Source organism: Triticum aestivum, chromosome 3D, assembly GCF_018294505.1.
Source record: "Triticum aestivum cultivar Chinese Spring chromosome 3D, IWGSC CS RefSeq v2.1, whole genome shotgun sequence".
In the NCBI taxonomy this organism is placed as follows: domain Eukaryota; kingdom Viridiplantae; phylum Streptophyta; class Magnoliopsida; order Poales; family Poaceae; genus Triticum; species Triticum aestivum.
In genome coordinates this window covers 441,748,560-441,776,435 of record NC_057802.1, presented here as the reverse complement: position 1 = coordinate 441,776,435, position 27,876 = coordinate 441,748,560, and positions in this window count along the sequence as shown.

Sequence of the window (27,876 nt, the reverse complement as noted above, 5' to 3'; positions counted from 1 at the left end):
CGTTGGATATTCTGACTCTGACTATGCTGGTGATCGTGTGGATCGCAAGTCAACATTTGGTACATGTCATTTCCTCGGACGATCTTTGGTCTGTTGGTCCTCGAAGAAACAGAACTGCGTATCACTGTCTACTGCTAAAGCTGAGTACATTGCTGCTGGTTCTTGCTGTGCTCAATTGCTGTGGATGAAGCAAACTCTCAAGGATTACGTGGGTGATTAGATAAGTATATCGTGGGAAGCGGAACGGTTTGAGCGGCAAAGCCGAAAATTTGGATAAGATAAGTTAAAAGTTCTGTTCGCAAATTCTTCAGCTGACAAGGACACGGTGAAGATTTTGAACGAGTTTCAAATAGAACGCACATGAAGAATTTGTGAATAGATTGGGTTGAGTATAGCATAGAGGGGGAAGGGTCCGATCACATTCACTTAGCAGAAATAGCAACTTGAAGAATTAGCCATAAGTGAATGTTGTAGAGGACATAAACTCATATATATATCTATGTAGCCAATGAAGAGAAACGACGAAAACAGTGAAGATTTTGCAAAGTTGAAGAATATGAACAACTGAGGAATTTCAAAACTGAGGAAAAACTCAAATTGAAGATTTTCAACTTTTGTGGTGGCGTGACCCACCGTATAAGAATGATGATTTCAGACACCGCGTACAATTGTCGTAGGGTTCTGAGAATCAAATTCTTCATTAATTTCTTCACACTTAGAGTGTTATTCTTCATTGATTGAAGAAAAACGTTTCTTCATGTGTTGCACATCTAAGTCATCAATTTTGCATTAGTGTTAGGATGAGTGTCCTTTTCAAAGAACATTCGAAGATTCTAGGATATTTAGCTCACACCGCAACTTGCTAAATCTCTTCTCATCCAAGGGCTTTGTGAGGATATCGGCTAGCTGTTCTTCAGTCTTCACATGCTCAATAGCAATGTCGCCCTTCAACACATGATCGCGAAGAAAATGATGACGAATCTGAATGTGCTTTGTCTTTGAGTGCTGAACTGGGTTGTGGGCAATCTTGATGGCACTCTCATTGTCACAGAAGAGAGGCACATTCTTCACGTTGACGCCGTAGTCCTTGAGAGTTTTCTTCATCCACAGCAATTGAGCACAGCAAGAACCAACAGCAATGTACTCAGCTTCAGCAGTAGATAGTGATACGCAGTTCTGTTTCTTCGAGGACCAACAGACCAAAGATCATCCGAGGAAATGACATGTACCAGATGTTGACTTGCGATCAACACGATCCCCACCTCTCAGTACGTGGGTGACACATGTCATGCGAATGAGAAGGGTCAAGGGCACGTTTGTCCAATTTCTTCTGGCGAACCATTTTTCACCGTGGCTATAAATACCCCCTCTCCCCTTCCTCACTTCTTTTACTCCGCTCGACCTCTCTCCAAGCTCGACCTTCTCAAACCCTAGCACCGCCGCTACATCATCGTCGCGGTGAGGAAGAGCTTCACTGCCTCGACCTCGTCGCCGCCGTACTCATGCCGGCCGTGGAAATCTTCACTCCGCCGCCGCCGTAGCCGTCTTCCTCCGCCAAGTTAGGGCGTGGAAGATCTACACAGACGAGCTTCACTTCTCCTCATCCCAGTTCATCGTGTTATTTGTTTAGGGTAATTAAAAGTTACTTTTACTGCCCACTTTGATTCAAATGTTTACTACAAAATCTTCAAAGGTGTTTTTTCTTCAAATCCTCACACACTAAACACCTCACATGTCATCTGCTCTTGATTCGTATCTCTAAGCATCAATTTTCTTCAAGATTCCTCAATTGTGTGGATCTTCGATCTGTACAACTCTGGAACCTAAGATAAAGAACGCTTAGTGAAATTCTTCAAGACTCATCTGGTCAAATTCCTCAAACTTGTTCTTATTGAAAAACCTTCTGAGAACGCATATGACCTCTCCAAATTCCTCGCAACTATACTCTGTTCACAGGTACTCATGTCTGTTGCTGAATCACTAGGTTCTCATCAACTTAACTCATTTGCAGCGTTCCTTGAAGAAAAGTTGCATACTTCTTCAGAGAGTTCGATTGTTCAAATTCCTCAAGTGAAGAAAATGGCTAATGAAAAGAGGCCACAGAAAGGAGGAAAGAAACCTGAGGTCAATACTGCCTTTGAAATCCCTGAGGACATTTATGCAGGGTACTGCACACCCCCTGAGGAAGATAAAAACCAGTGCAAGGTACGCATTCAGAGGATAGAAAGGAGATGGGCAAAAGAGTGGAGGGAGTACAGGTATGTGACTCCAAAATACATGAAGAAATTCGCTGTTACTCCTCCATGCTCAAGACCTCCATTGGCACCTGGCCAAGAGGCAGATCCCACTAGCATCAAGTGCGGTGAGGATTTTCCTGAAGAATGGGCCAAGCGCCAAGCCAAGTTGGCCAAACAGGCAAAAGATGCAGTGAAGAAATTTAACGAAGATTCCACTGCTGCTGCTGCTGAGGCCTCTGTACGGCCGAAGAAATCCATGGCAAAGAAGCCTGCGCACAAGCCAAGTGCCTCTTCGTCAATGCCCTCACGGCCAATTTCCTCAGCTCAGCCCTCACGGCCAATTCCTCAAGCTGCTCCGACAAAATACTCAGCACCTGTGCATCTTGCCACATGCCAAAGGACTACAGGCATCTCTATTGCCTCAGGAGCTTCAGCTAGTTCCTCAGCTGCACCAAAGTCTTCAACAAGACCCTCTCTACTGAAGACAAAGACAACTGCTGGACGAGGCTCTTGCCCAAGTCTTCAGAAGAAGCAGGTCGCCTTCCAAGTACCGTCTGATGAAGACAAAGCTGATGATGAAGAACTTGCTGAAATCATCAGAGACAGGCAAGTCAGGGCCGCTAGAGCCAAGGGCACAGAAGTGCCACTGCTTTTGGATCCAAAGCTGATCCTCGACTATATTGATCTCTGGCACAAGGACCCAAACACTCCTATGCCTAATTTCAAGTTGACACCTGGCCAAAGTCACATGCTGACCCATTTCATCAGTGAAGAAAAATGGAAATATGAGAAGGCCAGGCAACTCAAGAAAGCACAGTACAGGAAGGAGAAGTTCCTGAAGAACAACGTTGTCTCTATGACAACTGATGAACTTGTAAAGCTCCAGTCTGAAATCAAAGTCCTCAACGATGATTTCAACGCTTACTATGCTGATTGGAAAGGAGCCAAGGTCAGGTTCGTCAATCTGACGAAGACACTCTGTCGGAGTAATTGGCCACGGGTAGCCTAACCGACTACCCCTGGCTCTTCAGGAGATTTATCAGGCCTTTGGGCCTTCAAGCACTCCCAGCATTTGGGCCGCCTTCCCCGGCGAGCTACCACTAAAGCCGACTCCCGGAAGGCGACCTAGCCTCACCGACTCCAAGAAGCCGGCCAAGAATGACGCCGACTTCTAGAAGCCGGCCAAGACCACAACCGCTCCTACATAACGACGACCTGACGGGGCATGGCCACAGCGCGGCCCACGACCCCCGAAACCCGAGGCAGGCATGGCTACAAGAGGCCGTACGGGAGGGATGTCTCCCGTGCGGCCCGGCACTGTAGCCACGCCAGCCGCGACGTCATCCACGACCCCCTCCTGTACGGCCCAAGGACCACGGGCCCCTTCAGCCAAAGAGAGGCGTGAAGGCGGCCCGGCTTTTCCTAGTCGGCCAGGAGCACAGCCGGCCTCCAGAAGCCGGCGACTCCCTTCCTCGAAGCAGGAGCCCCATTAAGGAGACAAGACGAGGTGAGGCTACAGTGATAGCCCCCGACGCAGATCACTGTAGCCACGCTTACCTTGACAAAGCCCTCATCATCAGAGGCGCGGCTACAGTAAGCAGCCGCCGACAAGACCCTAGGCGGTGGGGCCGGCCTGTCGACCGAGTAGCCGGCAGCCGGCGGGACCCACCAGCCGGCGGGACCCAGCAGCTGGCGGAGAAGCCGGCAGGCGTAGACACTGACGGCTAGGGCCAGTTCCCAGTCGGATTACCATTGTACCCCCGGGGGGTAGGCCTATATAATCCCCCGGAGCACCCATGCAAAGGGTTCGCACCTCTGCATGTTTGGCTCCCAAGCATAGCACACACACACACCATAGATAGAGAGAGGCAAGAGCTAGCCTTGTTCTTCCTCTCCCTTGATCCCAACAGCTCTAGGAGCGATTGTAGCTACTCTTTATCGATCTAGTGATCATGCGGAGACCCCGCAGAGCAGGACTAGGGGTGTTATCTCCTCGGAGAGCCCCGAACCTGGGTAAGATTCGCCGGCGTGCATGTCTTCGCCTTATCCCGTTTCCAGGCACCGGCGACGTTTTATTGGCTCCCATAATGATAAGCCATCCCTTGGCATATGTCGCACCAACCACCCGACATTTGGCGCCCACCGTGGGGCCAGGTGCACCGTTGTCCGGAGACCTGTTCTGGACGGGAACCCTCTTCCTTCCCCGCGAGCGCAGCCAGCCTGCTGCGCCCGATGGCGTTTGCCCCGATGCGCTGCAAGGCGTCGACGACGCCTGTGCAGCGAGCCGCCTCGCCGATCTGCTCGGCGAGACTCGCATCTCCGACGAGCCTGCGTCCGACGCAGGCACCGATTACCCCGAGAGCCGCCTCTTCAGCCTCCTCGACCAACTTCACGTCACCAGCGAGCCCGCTGCGGACATGGAGTCTGTCGGCTCCACCGACCCGATGCTCATCGACTCCGACACCGCGTCGCTCGACGCCTACCCCTCCGACGTGGTGGTCTTCGACGACCCACTCCCTCGAGCTGACAGCGGCAGCAGCGCCGTCACCGAAGTGCTGGTCATCAGCCACGTCTCCAACTCGGGCGGGAGCGCCCGCGACGTTCAGCAAGCGGCGATGCACGACCTCTCCATCCCCCTCCCGGCCGACGCCGACGCCGAGACCCTGGAGGCACGCCGCCTTGCCCTCATCGTGGAGAGCAAGAAGATAGCCTCGATGAGACGCCTCACCGAGGCCCACCAGCGCGAAGTCGACCGCGCCGCCTTCGGAACGCCGCCGCCCAGCGGTCCGAGCCGAGCCGGCTTCGTCCAGAAGCGCGGCGCAGCCGTTGCCAGCATGCTGGGCGCAGATCGCCCCGTCTACGCCACCCCGCTCGAGAATCTGCGAGCCGCCCAGGCGGCAGCAGAGGAGCTCAATGGGCTGGGAGCCGATGAGCTCCCCTACATGACAAGACGGATCCAGCAGCTGATCGACGCGGCTGCAGAACGGCACGAAGCCGGCGCCTGAGCTGATAGCCATCCCCCGCGCCGGGAACACGCCGCGACGTCCCGCTCGCCGACTGCGAGCGGCACGCGCCAGAAGAAGGACAAGGAGCCGGCTGCCAGCCGCAGCCGGACTCGCATCACTATCGAGCGCGACGCGGATGGCCGCCCTCGGGCGGTCGAACACCAAGGAAACCTACCGCCTCCCCCGCCTCGAAGAAAAAGACACCTCACTCCGCCGCCCATCACGCATCCGACTCTTGGCGACCGACTCGGCCGCCGAGAAGGAGTCGGCGAGAGTGACGCCCGCCACAGGATCGACCGCCTTGCTCAGTCCTTGGCGTTAGAAGAAGAAGACGATGTCGGCCCGCCATGCTTTGGCCCCCGCATCCGTGACGAGTCCTTCCCCAAAGGGTTCTCGCTTCCCAGAGACACACCCAAGTACAACGGCTCGGTGAAGCCAGAAGATTGGCTCATCGACTACTCCACCGCCGTCAGCATCGCCAACGGCAATCGGCGCGTCGCCATGAAGTACGTCCCCTTGATGCTGCAAGGGACGGCGCGCACGTGGCTCAACAGCCTCAAGCCGTACAGCATCAATAGCTGGCTGGACTTCACCGAGGTTTTCATCCGCAACTTCACCAGCACCTACAAGCGGCCTCCCAAGCCTCGTCAGCTCTCCCTCTGCGTCCAAGGGCCCAACGAGTCGACTCGCGACTACCTCACTCGATGGGCCGAGCTCCGCAACTCCTGCGAGGGAGTGCACGAGGTCCAGGCCATCGAGTACTTCACTGCCGGGTGCCGAGAGGGCACCCTCCTCAAGCACCGACTCCTCTGCGACGAGCCGGCCACCCTCGATGAGTTGCTGATCACCGCCGACAAGTATGCCACTGCCGACTCCTCCATGAAGACCGAGCTCCGAGTGGACGCCTCGGGGAAGGTAGTCGCTCCGGCTCCCAAGACGCCGGCTGGCGACCCACACCGGCGCCCCTACCAGAACGACCACAAGCGCAAGGGCCCCATGCCGACTTCCTCCAGTCGGCAGGTGGCCACAGTTGAAGACGAGCAGCCCGAGGAGCGGCCTGCTCCCAAGAAGAAGGGAGGCCGGCCGCCCTGGCAGCCGTCCTTCTCCTACGAGCAAGCACTTGATGCTCCCTGCAAGTTCCACAGCGGCGCGAAGCCGTCCAACCATACAACACGGAAATGCCACTGGCTCACCCGCATCACCAAGGGCGAAGGGAGGGTGTCGCCTCCGCCTCCCGGCCCGCCGCCTCCAGCTCCCCAGCAGCCGGCGGCCCGGCCGGCAGTCGGCGCCATCCAAGACGAGTTCCCCGAAGCGCGCGACGCCTACATCGTCTTCACGAGTCAAGTCGACGACAAGCGCAGCCGACGCCGGCAGCACCAAGAAGTAAACGCAGTCGTTTCTAGCACCGCCAAGTTCATGCATTGGTCGGACAAGCCCATCAGCTGGAGCCAGGCCGACCACCCAGAGGTGATGCCTTCGCCCGGCTCCTATTCTATGGTCTTGGACGTCACCCTTGCGACGGAGAGGCGAGCTGCCAGATTTTCCCGCGTCCTGATAGACGGCGGAAGCAGTATCAACATACTGTACCGCGACACCATGGACAAGCTGAACATCAAAGCCAAGCAGCTCATGCCGAGCCGCACTGTCTTCCATGGTATCGTACCCGGCCTATCTTGCTCTCCAATCGGCAAGATCAAAATGGATGTTCTCTTCGGAGACAAAGATCACTTCCTCCGGGAAGCAATATGGTTCGAGGTGGTGGATCTGGAGAGCCCCTATCATGCACTACTTGGCCGACCTGCTTTGGCCAAGTTCATGGCTGTGCCCCACTATGCCTACCTGAAGATGAAGATGCCGAGCTCGAAGGGGATCATCACGGTAGCCGGCGATTACAAGAAGTCCATCGAGTGTGCCATGGCCAGTAGCCGACTGGCCGAGTCCCTCGTGGTGGCAGAAGAGAAGAGGATGTTGGAACGGGTTGTGGCCATGACCGGCAAGCAGCCGGCCTTGTCCCCCAACCCCAAGGACTGTGATGCACAGGTCTCCTTCCAGCCTGCGAAAGAGACCAAGAAGATACCTCTAGACCCGGAACACCCGGAGAGGTTCGCCGTGATTGGGGCGAACTTGGACAGTAAATAGGAAGGCGAGCTCGCCGACTTCCTCCGTGAGAATCGAGACATCTTTGCATGGTCCCCAAAGGACATGCCGGGTGTCCCGAAGGATTTCGCCGAGCACAAGTTACATGTCCGAGCTGATGCGAAGCCGGTCAGGCAACCCCTCCGCCGACTATCAGAAGAGAAGCGAAGAATCGTGGGAGAAGAGATAGCCCAGCTCCTTGCAGCTGGCTTCATCATGGAAGTGTTCTTTCCAGAATGGCTAGCCAATCCAGTTCTGGTTTTGAAGAAGAATAACAAGTGGCGCATGTGTACAGACTACACGAGCCTGAACAAGGCCTGCCCAAAGGATCCGTTTGCTTTGCCACGGATTGACCAAGTGATAGACTCCACAGCCGGATGCGAGCTGTTGTGTTTTTTGGATGCATACTCAGGGTATCATCAGATCAAGTTGGACCCGGCTGACCGCCTGAAGACTGCCTTCATCACACCCTTTGGAGCTTTCTGCTACCTGACAATGACATTCGGCTTGAGAAACGCCGGTGCCACTTTTCAGCGTTGCATGCAGAAATGTCTCTTGAAACAACTCGGCAGAAATGCCCACGTCTACGTAGACGACATTGTGGTGAAGACAGAGAAGCGCGGTACCTTGCTGGAAGACCTGAAGGAAACATTTGCCAACTTGCGCCGATTCCAGATCAAGCTCAACCCCGAGAAGTGCGTGTTCGGAGTACCAGCCGGCCAGCTGCTAGGCTTCCTGGTCTCCGAACGCGGCATTGAGTGCAACCCTGTCAAGATCAAAGCCATCGAGAGGATGGAGATTCCCACCAAGCTGCGAGATGTGCAGAAGTTTACTGGCTGCTTAGCCTCCCTGAACCGTTTTATCAGCCGACTAGGAGAGAAGGCCCTCCCCCTGTACCGACTCATGAAGAAGTCCACTCACTTTGAGTGGAATGATCAAGCCGACCAAGCCTTCCATGAGTTGAAGAAAATGTTGACCACTCTGCCTGTCCTGGCCGCGCCGACTGAGAAGGAGCCCATGCTCCTCTACATCGCCGCGACAAGCCGAGTCGTCAGCACTGTTGTTGTGGTCCAGCGCCCGGAGGAAGGCCGAGCCCAGCTGGTCCAGAGGCCGGTCTACTATCTTAGCGAAGTACTATCTAGCTCGAAGCAAAACTACCCGCACTATCAGAAGATGTGCTATGGGGTGTACTTCGCCGCCAAGAAATTGAAGCCCTACTTCCAAGAGCACCCAATCACGGTCGTGTGCACTGCCCCGCTCGCCGAGATCATAGGCAGACGGGATGCATCCGGCCGGGTGGCCAAATGGGCCATTGCCTTGGCGCCCTACACGATCTTCTATCAACCCTGCACCGCCATCAAGTCGCAAGCATTGGCCGACTTCCTCGTCGACTGGGCTGAGACCCAGTACTTACCGCCGGCTCCCGACTCCACCCATTGGCGGATGCACTTCGACGGGTCCAAGATGCGCACCGGCTTGGGAGCCGGCATCGTCGTCACCTCTCCCAAAGGCGACAAGCTCAAGTACACGCTGCAGATCCACTTCGCCGCCTCCAACAACTGGCCGAGTACGAGGCACTCGTACACGGGCTCCGGCTAGCCAAAGAACTCGGCATATGCCGGATCCTGTGCTACGGCGACTCAGACTTGGTGGTCCAGCAATCATCGGGCGACTGGGACGCCAAGGACGCAAACATGGCAAGCTACCGATTCCTCGTCCAGCAGATGAGCGGATACTTCGAAGGGTGCGAGTTCCTTCACGTGCCAAGGGCCGAGAACGACCAAGCAGATGCCCTAGCACGGATCGGCTCCACCCGACAAGCCATACCGACGGGCGTCTCCCTCCAGCGCCTCCTCAAGCCGTCCATCAAGCCGTCTCCAGAGTCGGATTCCATCTTCGTACCGCCTGCGCCAGAAACAGCCGGATCCGGCTCAAGAAATCCCGCAGGCGGCGCGGGGACTTCGACGACTGCCCCGGGGACTGACGTAGTCGAACCCGGCCCAGGGACTTCAGAACCCGGCCCGGGGGCTGCAGCAATCGGCCCGGGGACTGCAACGACACAAGAAGCAGTGGACGACTCCAATGCAACACCCAACCCACCCACCCGAGTCATGGTGGCCACGTTAACAGCAGAAGAAGTCACAACTCCCTCATGGGCCTAGCCCATCCTCAAGTTCCTAGTCAGCAGAGAGCTGCCGGCTGATGAGATCGCAGCAATACTAGTGCAACGACGAGCCGCAGCATACACAATAATCAACAGGGAGCTTGTGAAGCGCAGCGTCACTGGAGTCTTCTAGCGTTGCGTCGAGCCAGAAAAAGGAGTGACAATCCTCAAAGACATCCACCAAGGCGAATGCGGCCATCACGCCGCCTCAAGATCCCTCGTGGCCAAGGCTTTCCGCCATGGGTTCTTCTGGCCGACTGCCTTGGAGGATGCTAAAGAAATAGTCAAGACCTGCAGAGGATGTCAAGTCTTCAGTTCCAAACAATACCTGCCGGCTTCTGCCCTCAAGACCATTCCCCTCACCTGGCCTTTTGCCGTCTGGGGACTAGACATGGTGGGCCCTTTCAAGACGGCCCGCGGCGGCTTGACACATCTACTCGTTGCCGTGGACAAGTTCACAAAATGGATCGAAGCAAAGCCGATCAAGAAGCTGAACGGGCCGACTGCCGTGACATTCATCACCGACATCACTACTCGGTACGGCGTGCCGCACAGCATCATCACCGACAACGGCACGAACTTCGCCAAAGGCGCACTGGCACGTTTCTGCGACACAGGGCATCCGACTCGACTTAGCGTCCGTTGCCCACCCGCAGTCAAACGGCCAGGTCGAGCGAGCAAATGGACTTATCCTCTCCGGCATCAAGCCCCGATTAGTTGTACCACTGGAGCGATCGGCCGGCTGCTGGCTCGAAGAGCTGCCGGCTGTCCTCTGGAGTCTGCGAACTACACCCAACAAGTCAACCGGCTTCACTCCATTCTTCCTTGTGTACGGTGCCAAGGCTGTCATCCCAACAGACATCGAGTTCGACTCACCTCGGATCACCATGTACACGGAGGAGGAAGCCAAAGAAGCAAGAGAAGACGGCGTCGACCTACTGGAAGAAGGCCGGCTGTTAGCCCTCAGCCGGTCCGCCATCTACCAGCAAGGGCTGCGCCGCTACTACAACCGCATGGTCAAGCCAAGATCCTTCCAAGAGGGCGACCTTGTGCTCCGGCTGATCCAGCAAACAGCCGGCCAGCACAAGCTCTCGGCCCCTTGGGAAGGCCCCTTCGTCGTCAGCAAGGCACTCGGCAACGACTCCTACTACTTGATCGACGCGCAAAAACCAAGAGCACGCAAGAGAGACGACTCCGGCAAGGAGTCGGAGCGACCATGGAACGCAAGCCTCCTAAGACGATTTTACAGCTGAAAAGCAGTATGTATCACGCTACCCCTTTTCTATTAAGTTACAAACCAACAGGCGCCCCGAACGGTACTCGGGGACTGCCTTTTATTTATCTATGAATGACGAGTGTCATATCCATGAATGTACTATTACATTTTGAACTCTTGTCCTGCACCGGGTCCGACTAGTCGGCCCGGGGACTGGCCGCCTTGAGCTATATTCTAAGTTGTTCCCGAAGTCAGCAAAGTAGTGTGCCGGCTCCCAAGTCCTCCCTTGTTGAAAGTCGCAGCTCAAAGAACTGACTGTCCAACTAGCAAGAGGAAAGACAGAAAAGACGCCCACACGAAAAACGGCTAAGGAACAACTAACCTATATAGCAAAGAGACGGCCTCCATATACGCCTGCCGGCTGTCACAACAGCCGGCTGGCCGGCTTCCTAAAAAGCTTAGCTTAAGTCTGACAGAGCTCAAAGTACTTCCCCCTCCCCAATCGGCCAGGCACTCCCCGGCTACAGTTTGTAGAACAACTGTTTGACTAGGGAGGCGGCAACCAAGGGAGGGCGGCAAAGGAAAAAAGCAGAAGGACAAAAAGCAAAAGTACAAGGAAAAGCCGATTGCATAACTTATATACATAAAGCCGCCTAAAGGCTGGCAACAGACTTGAGTTTCAATACACCCAGTGGGTGGAACTGTGCAGACTTAACCAAACATTGTTCCAAAGCAACAAGACAGGAAAACAAAAGAAAGAAGACCAAGGCATGACTTGGAGGCCGAGCTGGTCGGTGAAGGCAGCTCGCCGGCTGAGGGGGTGGCCGCCTAGCTGGTCCCGGCTTGACCGCCTCCCGCGACAGGAGACGCACTCGCACGCGACGTAGTGCTGGAGGCGCGGTCAGGTTGGCCGGCTACTCCACCAGCCGGCTCGGCGTCTTCACCTTCCTCCTCCTCCTCTTCGCCCTCGTCGCTGGAGTCGATCTCCTCCGCCGAGTCCTCGCCGTACGCCGGGTCCAGCCCGAACCAATCTTCCGGCTGGGCGACTCCATTGTCGTCCACCTCGGGGGCGAAGACGTTGGTGTCGGTGTACTCGGCGATCGCCGAAGCCCGCCGAATGATGGCCGGCCGCGCCGGCTCCAGCTCCGCGTCGGCTTGCTGCCGCCAGGTAGCCAGCTGGTCCAGATTCAGGCCTGGGTACCAGGCCTTGACGAACTCCAGTGCCCGCCCGGCTCCGGAGCGAGCCGCTGACGCCTTCCAAGCCTCGAAGCGGCCGACGGCCACCTCCAGCCAGTCGGCGGTCCGACTAGGAGTGTGCGGGATCACTTGGCCGGGCCAGAGGGCGGCCAAGACCTGCGACCCGGCACGCTGAAGCCGGCGGAGCAGCCGGTGAGCCGGCTGGATACGAGCCTGGATCGCCAGGAGCTGCTCCTCCAGCGAGCGGCCGGCGGTCGGCGAGATCTCTAAGCCGGCTGGCCTCTTCGCCTGGCGACGAGCTTCGATGGCCTGGTTGGCAGCAGTTGAGTAGGCAGGGAAGTACTCTGCGCGAAGAAGAAAAGAAAAGAAGAACCCCAAATCAGAAAAACAAGTCGAAGTAGCAGATGACAAGAGAGGATGAAGGGGTAGACGACTTACCGTCAACCAGGTCCTCAATTTGGCCATAGCCGGAGACCAGGGTCTGCCTGGCCTCGTCCCAGCCGGCCGCCTCCGTCTCAAGCTCGGCCTGGAGGGTGGCCTCGCGATCCTGCGCAGCCTTCAGCGCAGCCTTGTGGCTTTCCTCCTGGTCGGCCAGCTTCTTGGCCAGGCGGTCGCGCTCCTGCACCAAGGCGGCGAGCTCCGCGTCCTTGGCACGAAGAGCAGTCTGGGACTCCCCCAGCTGTGCCCTCAGACTGGCGTTGGCCGCTGCAGAGATAGAAGAACAAGAAGAACGATGAGAAGTTATCAAGGAAGATCCGAGCCGACTGCTCAGCAGTCGGCCCGAATCTCGGGGACTACACCCAGTGGGTGCGCTGACGCGCCCCCACATGAGCTAAAGAGCAAGTCACATACCTCGGCTTTCAGTGATATCGGCGGTCTTCTGCGTCAGCTCCCGAGCCTGGGAGTTGAAGGCGGCCGCTCGGAGGTTGTGATAGTCCTGCAAGATGGACAGAAGACCGACGTGAGAACAAAAGCAACGATGAGAAATCATCAAGGAAGATCCGAGCCGACTGCTCAGCAGTCGGCCCGAATCTCGGGGACTACACCCAGTGGGTGCGCTGACGCGCCCCCACGAGAGAAATCAAGAAGAAGATGAGAATACTAACCCGGATGGCGGCCCGCGTGGCGAGGAATTTGTCAGTGAACTGCCTCAGCGCCGCGGCCTGGCCCTGGAGCCGGGTCCGGACGTCTTGTGCAGCGATGTTCACCACGGCTGTCCCTCCGCCTGGCGTCCACCCTGAGGTAGCGCTGGCCGCCTCCGCGTCTCGGGCCGACGAGCTAGAGCCCACGGCCGGCCGTGGCTTCGATGCCGCTTTCTGCGGCTCCGACGCGGCCTTCCCTGCGCGCCGGCTTGGCGGAACCCGGACCGCCACCTCAGCTCCCGCGGCCGGCTCGCTTTCCGCCGACGGTGCGGGCGCAGGCTCAGTCTGGCCGCCTTGGGCCGCCCCAGTCGGAGGAGTCGGCCCCGGCGCCTCCCTCAAGAAGATGACGTCGTCGCCGCTCCCTCCCAGATCCGGCTGGGAACCGCTGGCTCCCCCTGGCAAGGGATCCGCGCCCCCGGGCGCCATGGTGCGCAGGGGGGTGACCATCAAGGTCTCCCCTGCCGCCGCTTCGGCCTCGGCCTCTGCCTGGGCCTTGGCTGCGGCCTCGGCAAGCGCCTTCGCCGCCTCCTCCTCCCGAGCTGCTTGGGCGGCGGCTGCCCTCCGTGCCTCCGCCTCCCGCGCTTCCTGCTCCTCCCGCACCTCCCGCGCGTTCCTTTCCGTCGCCTCCAGGAGGGCGGCGCGGGGATCTACGCGGCGGGTGGTGCTCCCAGAGCCCCCTGGCGACTCGACAACGGAGCCGGCAGCCGCCCGCTCGAGTGACAGTGGAGCTCTGATCAAAGAAAAGAAGACAAAGGTTCAGAAAACCACCCAAGAAAAGAAAGAAGGAGAATACACAGAAAGAGAGAAAGCTTACGCTGACACAGCCTGCGGCTGCTTCACCACTCTGCGGAAGCGAGCCGCCTTCGCGGCCGCCTCTTCCCGCCTGGTGGCCGCCGCCCCACCCCTGGGCTTCTTCGTCCGGCTCCCAAACATACCCTGGGTGGCGCGACATTTCTGGCCTCTACCCCGAGCAGGCTGCGCACCGGAGGAGCCCGCGCCGCGTCCGGACGCCGGCTGGCGATGCGGGACGGCTTCGGCTTCATCCTCGTCCGGCCAGTTCTCAAAGGTAGCGGAGAGCCCGGCGCCGCCTGCTTCACCGCCAGCCGGCTCGGTGGCGTCCTCCATATGGACTGCCCCCAGGTCGGGGTCCTCCCGGTCGTGCTCGGTCCGGTCGGGGACGAAACGGCGCTCCGCATCCGCCCCGCCGGCCGGTCGAAGCAGAGGACTCTGTCAAAAAGAGCGAGCCGACGGAGTTAGAGTCGGCCCGAAGGAACTCGGCGACAAAGCTGAGAGAGATAAAGAGAAAAAGAGAAAGGGAGCGTACCATAGGCGGAGGATTAGCGCGGCTGTATGGCTCCTTGCCGAATTGCCAGTCGTCGGGAAGCTGGCAGTTGGCGAGGTAGTTCACCATGTCGGCCGCGTCGGCCTGCGGCATCTCCTTGGTGCACATCCGGCTCGGATCGAGCTGGCCGCTCATCTGACTGATCAGATGAGGTCGGCTCTGGAGCGGGAGGACCCGGTGCGTGACGAACGCGGCCAGAAGGTCGGGCCCCGTCAGGCCCTCCGACTGGACCATCACCCGCAAACGGGCGATGGCGGCGTTTCCTACCGGCGACAGCGTTACCGCCCGGAAGGACCACTGGGGCAGCCTCCCTGCCGGCGGGCCGGCTACGTAAGCCGGCAGGTTGAGGTAGTCGCCTCGGGGAGCGATGTTCCGCACGTAGAAGTATGACTTCTGCCACTTCTTCACTGATTGGATCAGCGTGATGACCGGGAAGGGGTTATCGGCGCCTGATCTCCGCGACGCGATGAAGGCGTCGGTCTGAGCCGGCACGCCCCTCACACGCGTGCCCAACTTCGACTGAAAGAACTCCCCCCAGAGCTCGAGGGTGGGGAGGACGCCGAGATAGCCCTCGCACAGGGTGACAAAGGCCGACAGCAGCACCACCGCGTTGGGGGTGAGGTGATGCGGCTGGAGTTGATAGAAGTCCAGCCAGGAGCGGAAGAAAGCGCTCACTGGCAGACCGAAGCCGCGCAGGAAGTGCGAGCGGAAGACCACCCGCTCGCCCTCCTGCGGCGCCGGCCTGACCTCCTTCTCCGGCGCAAGGCGGACCTCCACTTTGTCCTTGCTGGGCAGACGCCGGGTGTCGCGGAGGAAGTCGATGTGGTCCTGGTGAACGATGGAGCCATCCCAATCCCCGCCAAGCTGCTCAACGTGGGGAGGCATAGCGGAAGCCAGCATGGCGGCGGAGGAGCGTGCGAAGGAAGAGCGCGGCGGCGTGGCGCTGACGCAAGAACAAGCAAGGCGAGAAGGCGAAGGGAGTAGGAGGAGCGTGCGAGGGTCTGCCGCCCCCCACCTCCCCCTACTTATAGCCTCACGCGGCCGAAGAGGCCGGACGTGGGGGGGCGTGGGATTAACTGCGCCCACTTCCCCCACGTCTCGCGTTTATTACGCATAAGCGCGAGCCGAAACTGCCTCACGGATCGTGCGGGCGGTTTCGGGATACGAAGGATCCGTGCCAGGGCCAGGGCGCGGACGTGGCGGGGCCCCTCCCTACGGCGATGTCCCGTCACACACGTGGGCTGGCAGGCTTTCCGGCCACATGGCACGCCAACGGCCCGAGGCCGGCCCGCGGCCCGGTGCGCGAGCCTGCGGGTTCCCGCCCCCCGACTCCAGGAGAATTCGACTAAGGGCGGCACGCCTGCACCAAGGCCGGCTCCTAGCTGCCGGCTTGTCACGATAGGAAGCTGATCGAGCTTCTCGAACCCCACTCCACCTCGAAGCCCCATCAGCTTCGGGGACTACTGTCGGAGTAATTGGCCACGGGTAGCCTAACCGACTACCCCTGGCTCTTCAGGAGATTTATCAGGCCTTTGGGCCTTCAAGCACTCCCAGCATTTGGGCCGCCTTCCCCGGCGAGCTACCACTAAAGCCGACTCCCGGAAGGCGACCTAGCCTCACCGACTCCAAGAAGCCGGCCAAGAAGGACGCCGACTTCTAGAAGCCGGCCAAGACCACAACCGCTCCTACATAACGACGACCTGACGGGGCATGGCCACAGCGCGGCCCACGACCCCCGAAGCCCGAGGCAGGCATGGCTACAAGAGGCCGTACGGGAGGGATGTCTCCCGTGCGGCCCGGCACTGTAGCCACGCCAGCCGCGACGTCATCCACGACCCCCTCCTGTACGGCCCAAGGACCGCGGGCCCCTTCAGCCAGAGAGAGGCGTGAAGGCGGCCCGGCTTTTCCTAGTCGGCCAGGAGCACAGCCGGCCTCCAGAAGCCGGCGACTCCCTTCCTCGAAGCAGGAGCCCCATTATGGAGACAAGATGAGGTGAGGCTACAGTGATAGCCCCCGACGCGGATCACTGTAGCCATGCTTACCTCGACAAAGCCCTCATCATCAGAGGCGCGGCTATAGTAAGCAGCCGCCGACAAGACCCTAGGCGGTGGGGCCGGCCTGTCGACCGAGTAGCCGGCAGCCGGCGGGACCCACCAGCCAGCGGGACCCAGCAGCTGGCGGAGAAGCCGGCAGGCGTAGACACTGACGGCTGGGGCCAGTTCCCAGTCGGATTACCATTGTACCCCCGGGGGGTAGGCCTATATAAACCCCCCGGAGCACCCATGCAAAGGGTTCGCACCTCTGCATGTTTGGCTCCCAAGCATAGCACACACACACACACCATAGATAGAGAGAGGCAAGAGCTAGCCTTGTTCTTCCTCTCCCTTGATCCCAACAGCTCTAGGAGCGATTGTAGCTACTCTTTATCGATCTAGTGATCATGCGGAGACCCCACAGAGCAGGACTAGGGGTGTTATCTCCTCGGAGAGCCCCGAACCTGGGTAAGATTCGCCGGCGTGCATGTCTTCGCCTTATCCCGTTTCCAGGCACCGGCGACGTTTTATTGGCTCCCACAATGATAAGCCATCCCTTGGCATATGTCGCACCAACCACCCGACACACTCACTTCAAGTGCCACTGCCCCTGTGCATATTGAAGTCACTCACTCCTGCTGAAGCATCTGCTCAGTAAACTGAAGAACATGCCATCACCGTTGATGACAATCAGGCTGCTGAAGATAATGTGAGTTCCAGGGCACCCACTAGCGGTGCACCTGAGGAAAATGAAGAGGTCAGGGCAACTGCATTAGTTGGGCCTGAAGAAACTACACCAAATTCCTCTGCTCCACCTGCGCCTACTCCAACTCCAATCCTTCCATCTACATCAGATGTGATGAAGACCAAGCTGCAGAGCGTGCAGCAGTGAAGAAAAGGAAAGCATTAGCTTCTTCAGATTCTTCTGCTCCGAAGAAAATGAAGCCTATGACCAGCTCTTTTGCGAACCCGATTGATGTTGTTCCAATCTCAACCATGCCATCAAAGGACCTTGTTCCTTTTGGTGAAGAATATGTGATCCCTAGCAGATCTTATGAAGAAACTCCTTCTGCTGCTACGTCAGAGCAGATGGATGAAGAAATTGAAGTGGATGAAATCCCTTCAACCCCAGTTGTTTCCTCGCCTGTGCCTCAGTTTACTGCTGAAGAGGCCGGCGTTGAAGAAATTGAAGATGAAGATGTGGACATTGGCTGTACCACACCTGTGATGAATGATTACTTTTGGGAAAGTCAGCACCCCAATTCTCCACTCTTCACTCCACTGCAGCAAATTCCTCAGTCCCCAGTCACTACAGTTCAAATGGGATCTGATGAAGCTCATGAAGACATTGCAGCCGCTAGTGCTGAAGAAACTGAAAATGAAGAATTCAAGAACCAGGCTTCCACTGAAGAGGAAGCAGAAATTCCTCAGCCTGAAGAACCTGAGATTGTGATTCCCGAGGTTGTGGGGCAACTCACTGACACTCCTCTACCCAAACCAAAGGATCCTTCCTCCAGGAAGCAAAAATTCAAGACTGATGCCTTCTTTGGCGAGCATGTATTCTTCACTGATTACAACCCTTATGACTCTGCTCGCATAAGGAAGAGGCATTTCTGGACTGCCAGCCAGGCAAATTTCTATTCCTCAGTGTTGTTCGACAAAGACAAAGTCTTCGATCATGAGCACATTCCTCACGTGGACATGGAATCTCTGCTATGCTTCGTGCCAGTCCTTAGTGTTCTTCACGATGCTGGACTGTTAAATTTCTGCACTGACATCTGTGATTGGAATGAAGAACTTATTCTTCAATTCTATGCAACACTGCACATCACCGGCAACTCTAAAGATGTGAATTCATGGGTGCTGGACTGGATGTCTGAAAACACTCACTACAAGGCACCAGCTACTGAATTGCTTTGTGCCTTACCTCTCAGTCCGCCCCTTGAAGGTGCTTGTTGCGTCTATAATGAACCTGAGCTAACCGACCACTACATGCAAGTGCTGATGAAGCCTTCGAAGCCAGGTCAGACCTCAAGAACAAAATTCCTTGTGAAGGAATTGCTGTATGTGCCTCGGACTGTCTATCGCATTCTGACGAAGACATTGAGTCCAATCAAGGGCCACGACTCAAATGAAGAAGAAGTCGTTGGCATCGTGAAGAATCTGCTTTTCAATATCATTCATGGCATTCCCATAAACTTCCATGATTTCTTCATGAGGACTCTGGCTAATGTCGCCATGTCACCATTTGTGTTGAAGCCTTATGCACCTTGGATTATGAGATTCATCAGGACAAGGTCTTCACTCAACTATAAAGCTGATACACTGAACCACTGCAGCTACTTGCCCCCAATTGAAGTCCTCAAACGGACATTTTCCTCAGCTGATGAAAAGGGCAAGGCTACTGCTGTAATTGTTGAAGGCAGTCGTCCATTGGATGGACAATTTCGCAAGGCTGCATCCTACTCCACCAATGATGACTCTGCCACCCATGACTCTGCCGCCAACGCACCCAAGCAAAATCCTTAAGGCACAGCACCCAGGGTGACGACTGACCGTGAGCTTCTCCTCAGTCTTCACCAGAAGGTTGATCGCAATCATAAATGGGTCAGCGCCAGTTTGGTTCAATTCTTCACAACATGACTGCTACCCACAATGCAGTGAAGAAAAACCACTACTACCTTCATGAAATCCTCAACCGCACCTGGGCTGTTCTGTCTCAAGTCTATAGTGAAGAAGATCTGAAGACAATGGGTCTCAAGGACGATCTTGACTGGGCTGCACCTCCTCCGAAGAAGTACAAGAAGGTCAAGGTTCCTTCCTTGGTGGCCAGCTCCTATTCTTCCTCACGTGACACTGATGAACATGAAGATTTGGATGACACTGCGGCAGGCCCTACTCCAACAACCGACCCCAACAACGCTGACACTCCTTCATCACCTTGATATTCTTCAGGGGCGTTAGTCCTCATTTTTGACCCTTCTGGTCATTTGATGACAAAGGGGGGGGATTTGAGTTAGTCTTCAAGCGGGTCTATTATATGGGCGTTTTTTTCTAAGTTGCAACTCTCGTTCTTTTGAAGACTTTGCTGGATCAAGTTGTAAACTTAAACTCTATGGTGACCTGTTACTTTTGCTGTTTCTTCTGCATGCTTACTCCTCATTAATGTTATTGCACGCATGCTGAATTACATCAGTCACCATATTTCATCATGCATTTCAAATTCTTCATATATTATGTCAAATGCGTGTATGAATTACAAGATATAGGGGGAGATCTCCATGATTCAACTCTTCAAGTGTGCATTGCTTCAAAAGCAAATTCCTCACTATGCACATCTTCAGGGGGAGTTCTTCTATATCTTGCAATCAAATTCCTCAATATCAGTATTTACACTTCATATATTTATCCCCGTTGAAAACTTAACCTATATTGTCATCAATCACCAAAAAAAGGGGAGACTGTAAGTGCATCTAGTGCCCCTTAGTGATTTTAGTGTATTGAAGACTTATAGGTTAAGGGACTAATGCGTTTGTGAGTGTACACAGATCTATAAGTCTATGAGGAGTTTGATAATTACAGAGAAAGTCGACCCCTAAAAATGAAGTTCTTCGACTGAAGACTTTGGATTTCTGAAGATTTTCTGAAGACTTTGAAAGTTAAGAAATTGGTGTGACCTTGATGACTTGGTATTCATTTGAGGAACATGAAGCGTGAAGACTTTTGTTTTCGTAGTTTCATTTTCTCTTTCTTGAGTCATAGGAAACAACGTACTGTTAAAGGGGGTCGAGGAAATACTAAGGAAAAATTTCCATGTGATGCTCAACTCAAATCCTACACCTATCAATCCCTTCGAGTGAAGCAATTGGAAATCTCATACAGTTCAGTCATATTCTTTAGTGACAGAGACGAAGTTCTTCTGGTCTCTGAGGAATTTGTTCTCACTGAGGAGTTAGGAATTCGCCAGTCCGGATTGCCTACACAGAGAGGAACATGATAGCCCTGAGGAATTTGATACTCAAATTTCCGACCGTTGTTGTGCTATGCGACAGCTGTCCCAAAATATCTACCCACCTAACGGTCATATCATTAAAGGGCATTTATGTCTTATCATGCGGGCTGCTCCCTAGGCTATAAATAGCCACCCCCTACAACCACTAGCTGGTTGGCTGCTCCGAGAGAAACTGACACTTGTCATTTGAGAGCATCCCATCCTTCGAGGACTTTGAGCGAAAATCATCAAGTGAGGAAAAACCCCAAACCCAAACACCTACAAACCCAAAGTGATTGAGCATCACTGAAGAGATTGATCCTGCATGGATCCGACGGTTGTTACCTTTGAAGACTGTGCTTCTTCCAGACGGGTAGGCATCATGGTCTAGAGCATCCAAGAGGAAATTGTGGATCGCCGAGTGACCGAGTTTGTGAAGGTTTGGAAGTCACCTGAAGACTTACCACGAGTGATTGGGCGAGGTCTGTGTGACCTTAGTTCAAGGAGAATACGGTGAGGACTATGTGTCCGGGAGTGGGTGTCCTCAGGTTTAAATACCTAGCCGCTCCAACCAGACGTACAACTGAGACAACAGTTGGAACTGGTCTACCAAATCATTGTCTTCACCAAGCCAACTGGTTCTATTTCCTCAACTCTTCCATTTCCTCATTCCTGTGTTGTGCAATTGTTCATATATGTGTTTGAAGACTTTGACTGAAGACTTTCTCAATTTCCTCAGTTCAATTTCCTCATTCTGTTTGTCTTCATCCTGTGTTATCCTGTGTTTACGCTTTCTGTACTCTGTGCTTGTTTTCATTTCATCATGATGACTATGCTTGTGCTCTGCTATGCATACTCTTGAGTACTTATTCCGCTGCAAGTAGTTCTTCGCTAAGGAATTTCCTCACCCACAAATTCCTCAGTGAAGAATTTATAAAAATTGCCTATTCACCCCCCCTCTAGTCGATATAACGCACTTTCAATCATACATGCGAGTGCCAGCTGCTTAGTATATGAATCAATTATGTCAATTATATCATGCCATCCTGTATACTTAGATAACATGTATGTGAATTATTTCATCCCAACCTATTTTAGAAAGACATCATATAGTTTTGTCATGTCATCCTGTTTAGGTACTCATCATATGTTGAATTATGCCATTATATCCTGTTAAGTTATCCATCATATATCTGAAACTGTGTCATGCTATCCTGTTTAGTTAGGCATCATATATGTGAAATTGTGTCATGCTGTCCTGTTTGGTTAGACAACATATATGTGAATTACCACATCTGTCTATCATACAATGTCTGTACGTTCAATTTCTTTTCTTGTTTATCAGCCATTTGAATTGGAGGGGGTGATGATAGTATCTAAGGGAGCAAAAACCCGTTCTTCACAAAAGACAGTGCTACCCGTCGATGCAGATAGAACCATGGTTGTACTGGGCCACAAACTAGCCCCACCACACATAATCGGGACTCTTCCAGATTGCACACTTACATCGTTGGGCAGAGAACCAGCTACAACCCATCTAACCGCAACCCCAGCGGATAGTAACCCACTTATAGTTGACAAAGCACCATGTTCACCACAGAGTACCCCCACACGAGTTGTTTGTAAAGCTACTGCAGTGCCCAAAGCACGAAGACCACCACAGCTAACCCAAACTCCATGTTTAAAGCAGAAGAGCAACTGTTCTCAGGTCAGATTCCGTAGCTATGGTCCATACTCCTTTGCTGTTGCATCACTGTATTTACTCATACCAACTACTTTCGAATTTGAAGGATCTAATTGAAACTCCAATCGCACAACAGGTATGTTTTAAACCTATTTCTTTAACTGGATTGCTGTTCTAACTTGTTGCTCTATGTTGATTTCAGTTTAAGTTGTATAAACATTTATGTTCTCATGTGATGCACATTACAAGTGCTGCCAATGCTGTGTAGTTTCTCACACTTATATTATGTCTATGATGTTGTGTCTTAAAAATATTTGAGTTGAACTGTGTCTCTATCTTGATTAGGGAACATAAACTAGAATGATATGGACAATACAGTGACCATAGTACATAGATATATGTTTGTTTCATGCTGTTATCCTGTCCACCTTACTACTGAACTGGTTTACCAAAATGAGTTTCGTATACTACAAGCTAAACCTGTGATGTGTCTGCTTGTTTCTCTTGTAGTATGCAAACATAATATTGGAGAAGAGCACCCCACTATGCAATGGTAGAGAAAGTAATGCAGATAAGGTTCAAGATAGTGAGACAACCCTGTTGGTCTCCAAGAAAGGTGATAAAAACGATCTTGTAGACAGTGAGAAAACCCCACAGCCCTGCGTTGATGTAGTGTTCGAGTTAATGGCCAGTACCGCTGGCACAAGCTCTTCGAACTCGCTGCCTGAATCACTTCGGCTTCTTCAGTCTCAGCTACAAGCTGAAAGGCATTAGTCAGTTGTGCTGCGGCAAGAAGCCAAAGGACTGAGGAAGTCCCTGCAGAATTCAGATGCGTACTTTCTTGTGCAACAGCAAGCGCTGGAGGATTTAAGCGCCAAAGAAGAGAAAGTTAATAAGCTTGCTAAGAATCTTGCCAGCATTATGGGTACCCAGGATATTGTTTCTCGAACTCTTCTAAAGTGGTTTCAGTTCTGGACTTGTTTTGCTGCGGCGTTTATATGCTGCTTTGTTCCCTATATTTGCACTGGTGGCGAACTTTGATGCCCAGTGGATGTAATATGTGTAATAGCCGTGATAGCCTAGCATAAGTTGCTTGCTTATTTATTTCCTTGTTGTCTTGTTTATTTGTTTGCTTGTAGTCAGTGCAGTTCTTTTTCCGCGGTTTGCTAGTGGCTGCAATAACCTATTTTTTAAAACTAGGCCACAATAACCATGGGCTAATATTTACTGTAGTGACAGTGGGCCTCCTACGGGCCGTAGAAATAGTGGGCCTTCTACGGGCCGTAGAAACAGTAGGCCTTCTACGGGTCGTAGAAACAATGGGCCTTCTACGGGCCGTATCATCAATGGGCCTTATACGGGCCGTATGATCGATTGGCCAAACATGGGCCAATAACAGGCCGCATTATGGCCGTAAACGGGCTAGAGTTGGAATCGTCCGTTCATGGGCCGGCCATAACGGGCCATCATTAATAGGCCGTATTTGATGACGCTATGAAAACGGCCCAACGTATTAACGGACCACAAACGGACCGACTGTAACCACGGGCTGAATTTGGCCCACAGGCAGAAAATGACAGTAACGGGCCGTAAGTAAACGAATGCTGGAAATGAGCCCAAGAATAAATGGGCTCTGAGAAGGCCGAAAGATAACATGGGCTGGAAATGGCCCAACGGAATAACGGGCCGTTAATGGGTATAAAGTGATACACTGTTCATTACGGGCCAGTTTCACCACGGGCCGTTAATGGGTGTAAAGTGATACACTGTTCATTACGGACCAGTTTCACCACGGGCCGTTAATAGGCCAAGAGTTACATAGGGCCTCATATGGTCCGAAAGACGTCATGGGCCATACATGGGCCAGAAGTGAAAACGGGCTGGAATCATATTGGATGGCCCAGATGACGCTACTGGGCCTAATTTGGATAGGGCGTAACGGGCCTTGGGTTAGCGGGCTGTAAATGGGCTATATGTGAACATGCCGTTAACAGGCTTTCCATGGGCCGGCCCGCCACCTTTTGACCAAGTCAAACGGGCCGGCCTTTTCACAGGAATGGGCCTCTGTTGGGCCGTGCCACGTGTCCACGTATCATAGGCGCCTTCTGTCCAATGAGTGGATGACATCTGTCCCAACGATGAGCCAACACGTGTTTCCTCCAGCCAATGATGATTTTACACGTGGAAAATCCCCATTGGTCGGGGCTGTTAACGGGTTATCGGATCCAAAACCCGACCCGATAGCTTAACGGCGTTCCGTTACGGTGGATGCCACGTGTCGGTCACCCTTGACGAAAGCACTTCTGTGACGTGTGATTTATCGTCATGGAAGTGGACACTTCCATGATGATAATTTTGGTAATGTCATGGAACACTTCTACGACAGCACAGGTATGACTATCTTCATTCTGTCATAAATTTGTCATGGATGTACATGCATGACAAAAAACGCGACCTACTGTGACAAACACGTATCATCACGGAAGTGTATTTTTTTAGTCCATACAATAAGAACAATTCGGGCTCATCCAGCCTGGACCGCATACTCGATCGTCCGTGCTAGATACATGGCACCCCAGAAAAACCAGCCAACCACACCAACAGAGATTGTTGGGTTTTCAAACAAGCCGGCAAGTTAAATGCCGAGAACAAGGAGAAGGGGTCGCAGAGCAAAGACGATGACGAGGAGCCTCGGCCACCAAACACAGGGGGACAGAAGAAGTTTCCCCCTCAGGTCAAAACGATGAACATGATATACGCTACCCACACCCCCAAGAGGGAACGCAGGCGCGCACTCAGGGACGTCTATGCGATGGAGCCAGTCGCCCCAAAATTCAATCCATGGTCTTCCTGTCCGATCACCTTTGATCGCAGAGACCATCCGACCAGTATCCGTCATGGCGGGTCAGCCGCACTGGTCCTCGACCCAATCATAGATGGATTCCACCTCACGCGGGTCCTAATGGACGGAGGTAGCAGCCTGAACCTGCTTTATCAGGACACAGCGCGCAAAATGGGCATTAATCCCTCAAGGATCAAGCCCACCAAAACTACCTTTAAAGGAGTCATACCAGGTGTAGAGGCTCGCTGTACGGGCTCAATCGCACTAGAGGTTGTCTTCGGATCTCCGGACAACTTCCGATGCGAAGAGTTGATCTTCGACATCGTCCCCTTTCACAGCGGCTATCATGCACTGCTGGGACAAACTGCATTTGTGCGCTTCAACGCGGCGCCACACTACGCTTATCTTAAGCTCAAGATGCCCGGACCACGCGGCGTCATAACAGTCAACGGAAATACAGAACGCTCCCTCCATACAGAGGAGCACACAGTTGCGTTAGCAGCAGAAGTACAGAGCGGCCTTCTCAAACAGAACCTTAATTTGTCGGCCGAACTCCCGGACACTGTCAAACGAGTTCGGACTACTCTGCAGCAGGACAGCGCAGCTCGTCAAGAGCTCGATTAGCAATTTGGCCTCCGTCCCAGTTCCAGCAAAGTGGTGGCATTTGCACCACGCGTACATAACTACGCACTCAAAATACCTTGGGCATAGATGGAGGCATAACTAGCTTGTGATCCACAATACGGCTCGACCGCTCCTAGATACACATACTATCACTGTTTCCTTTTTCTCCTTTTCAGGTTTCTTTTTCACAGGCCTTCCTTGATGGCCTGATCATAGGTCCTTTCAAAGGATAAATGCACCAAGACGGCAGTAAGCATGCACGTATAGGGAAATTTCTAGGTGGTCTCTTTAACGACCACTCTACCTGTTCTCAGGACCCACACGCAGCTCTCCCTTGGTTGTGGCATGTTAAATAGCCTTTTGCTTATTGCACTATTTGTACAAATGCGCTTTGACATATTACCAAATTATAATGGAAACAGTTTGCGGCCCAAACTCTACGGCTCTAGCTTACTACCCTTTATTCTTTTCCTTTTTGATAACTTTATCAAATAGCACCCGTACACTTTGGTACGTTTCAATTTGCCAGGGGCTTCATAGTGCCCCGCAATACGGCAACAAAGTCTGAACACCTTTGACAGTATAGTTCGGCACCCTGAATTTAGCACTATATGCATTGGCTCCGAATCATGTCTTTGGTCAATAGTTGGGTTGCCCGGCTCCTGTGCTTACTACCTTACGTTCTGCTATATCGGCTAGGGTAGTAAAGGGAGAACTACTGCGATTGTGTCCTGGTTTATCCGGATGAGCACCTCAGTAGAGAAAGCCGAAAATTGACTGTCATGATGCGGCGAGAGCCGGTCAGCTCTTCGGAGGTTCCAAATCGTTAGAGGTTTTTCCGCATTACGCGAGGGATCGGTACGTACCCAATCAGGTGTTTACAGCACCCTAGTTCGGATACTAGGGGCTGCGCCTGTATTTTTTATTGTCAAACTCCTATGGCTAAGTGAGGGTGCAAAAGCCGCATAGTCCGATTGCCTGGTTCGTTGCGCTAAACACCTCCTTCAAGGATCAAACAATTGGATCAAGAGTGTTTAGATTACATCCTGAACACCCCCGTCATTCCTACGTGGGGGCTGAAGCCGATGACTGGCCAACTCTCAGATTTCACACAAAACGGCCGCACGGGAGGTGAAATTTTTCAACAAACATTACATTGCATAACGACTTTGTTTCATCATACAAGGCAGAGACAACACGAATGTATTCATTCAAGAATAATGTCTTGCGAACATTGCGTCGCCACAATACGAGACCCCTCCAGGACGTCTTCAAAATACCGCTCGAGTGTGCGGTGCTCCTTGCTCTCAGGCGGTCCCTCGGTCACAAGCTTGACGACGTCCATCTTCGCCCACCACACCTTGACCCGGGCGAAGGCCATGCGCGCGCCCTCGATGCAGACCGACCGCTTGACGACGTCCAGCCGAGGGCAGGCATTCACCAACCGCTTCACGAGTCCGAAGTAGCTGCTGGGTACAGCTTCGGCAGGCCACAGCCGGATTATTAAATCCTTCATGGCTAGTTCGGCCAACCGATGCAGCTCGACCAGCTGTTTTAGCTGGTCGCTAAAGGGCACCGGATGTTCTGGCGCAAGGTATTGCGACCAGAACAGCTTCTCCGTTGAGCTCCCCTCTTCGGCTCGGAAGAATTCCGCAGCGTCACAAACACTGCGCGGTAGATCCGCAAACGCCCCTGGAGAACTCCAAATCCGGGTTAGTAAGAAATACTTCTTCTTCACATACTTGCTTTGCATACTAAACGCCTTACCCGCTGCGATCTTCTTCGCCTGTTGGATCTCCTGGGGGCGCTTTGGTCTTCGGCCTGGGCCTCTTGCGCGCTTTGGCGAGCCTTAGCGAGTTCGGTCTATTGAGCCGAAACATCGCGTTCCAAGGACTCACACTTTTTCACGGCATCCTGGAGTTCCTGCTGGACCTCATCAAGCCTAGCCTCGTGCTTCTCACGAGCGGCTTGTTCCTTGGCAGCTTTCTCCTTGGCCTCGGCTAGCGCCTTCTTAAGGACCTCTACCTCGATCGCTGCTCCTACAAATATCATGGCACTTCGGTTAGCACACATCATTTACTCCTCTCGAATATACATCAAGCCACCACATACCCTGCTTGTCCTCAAGCTGCCTTTTTACAAGGCCGAGTTCTTCTTCGGCCCGCTCCAGACTCTGGTTTAGTCCGGAAACCTCCGCATCATGAGAGGTTGCGGCCAGCAACAACGCCTGTTTATATAAGACATCTTTTAGTTAGTTCCTTGC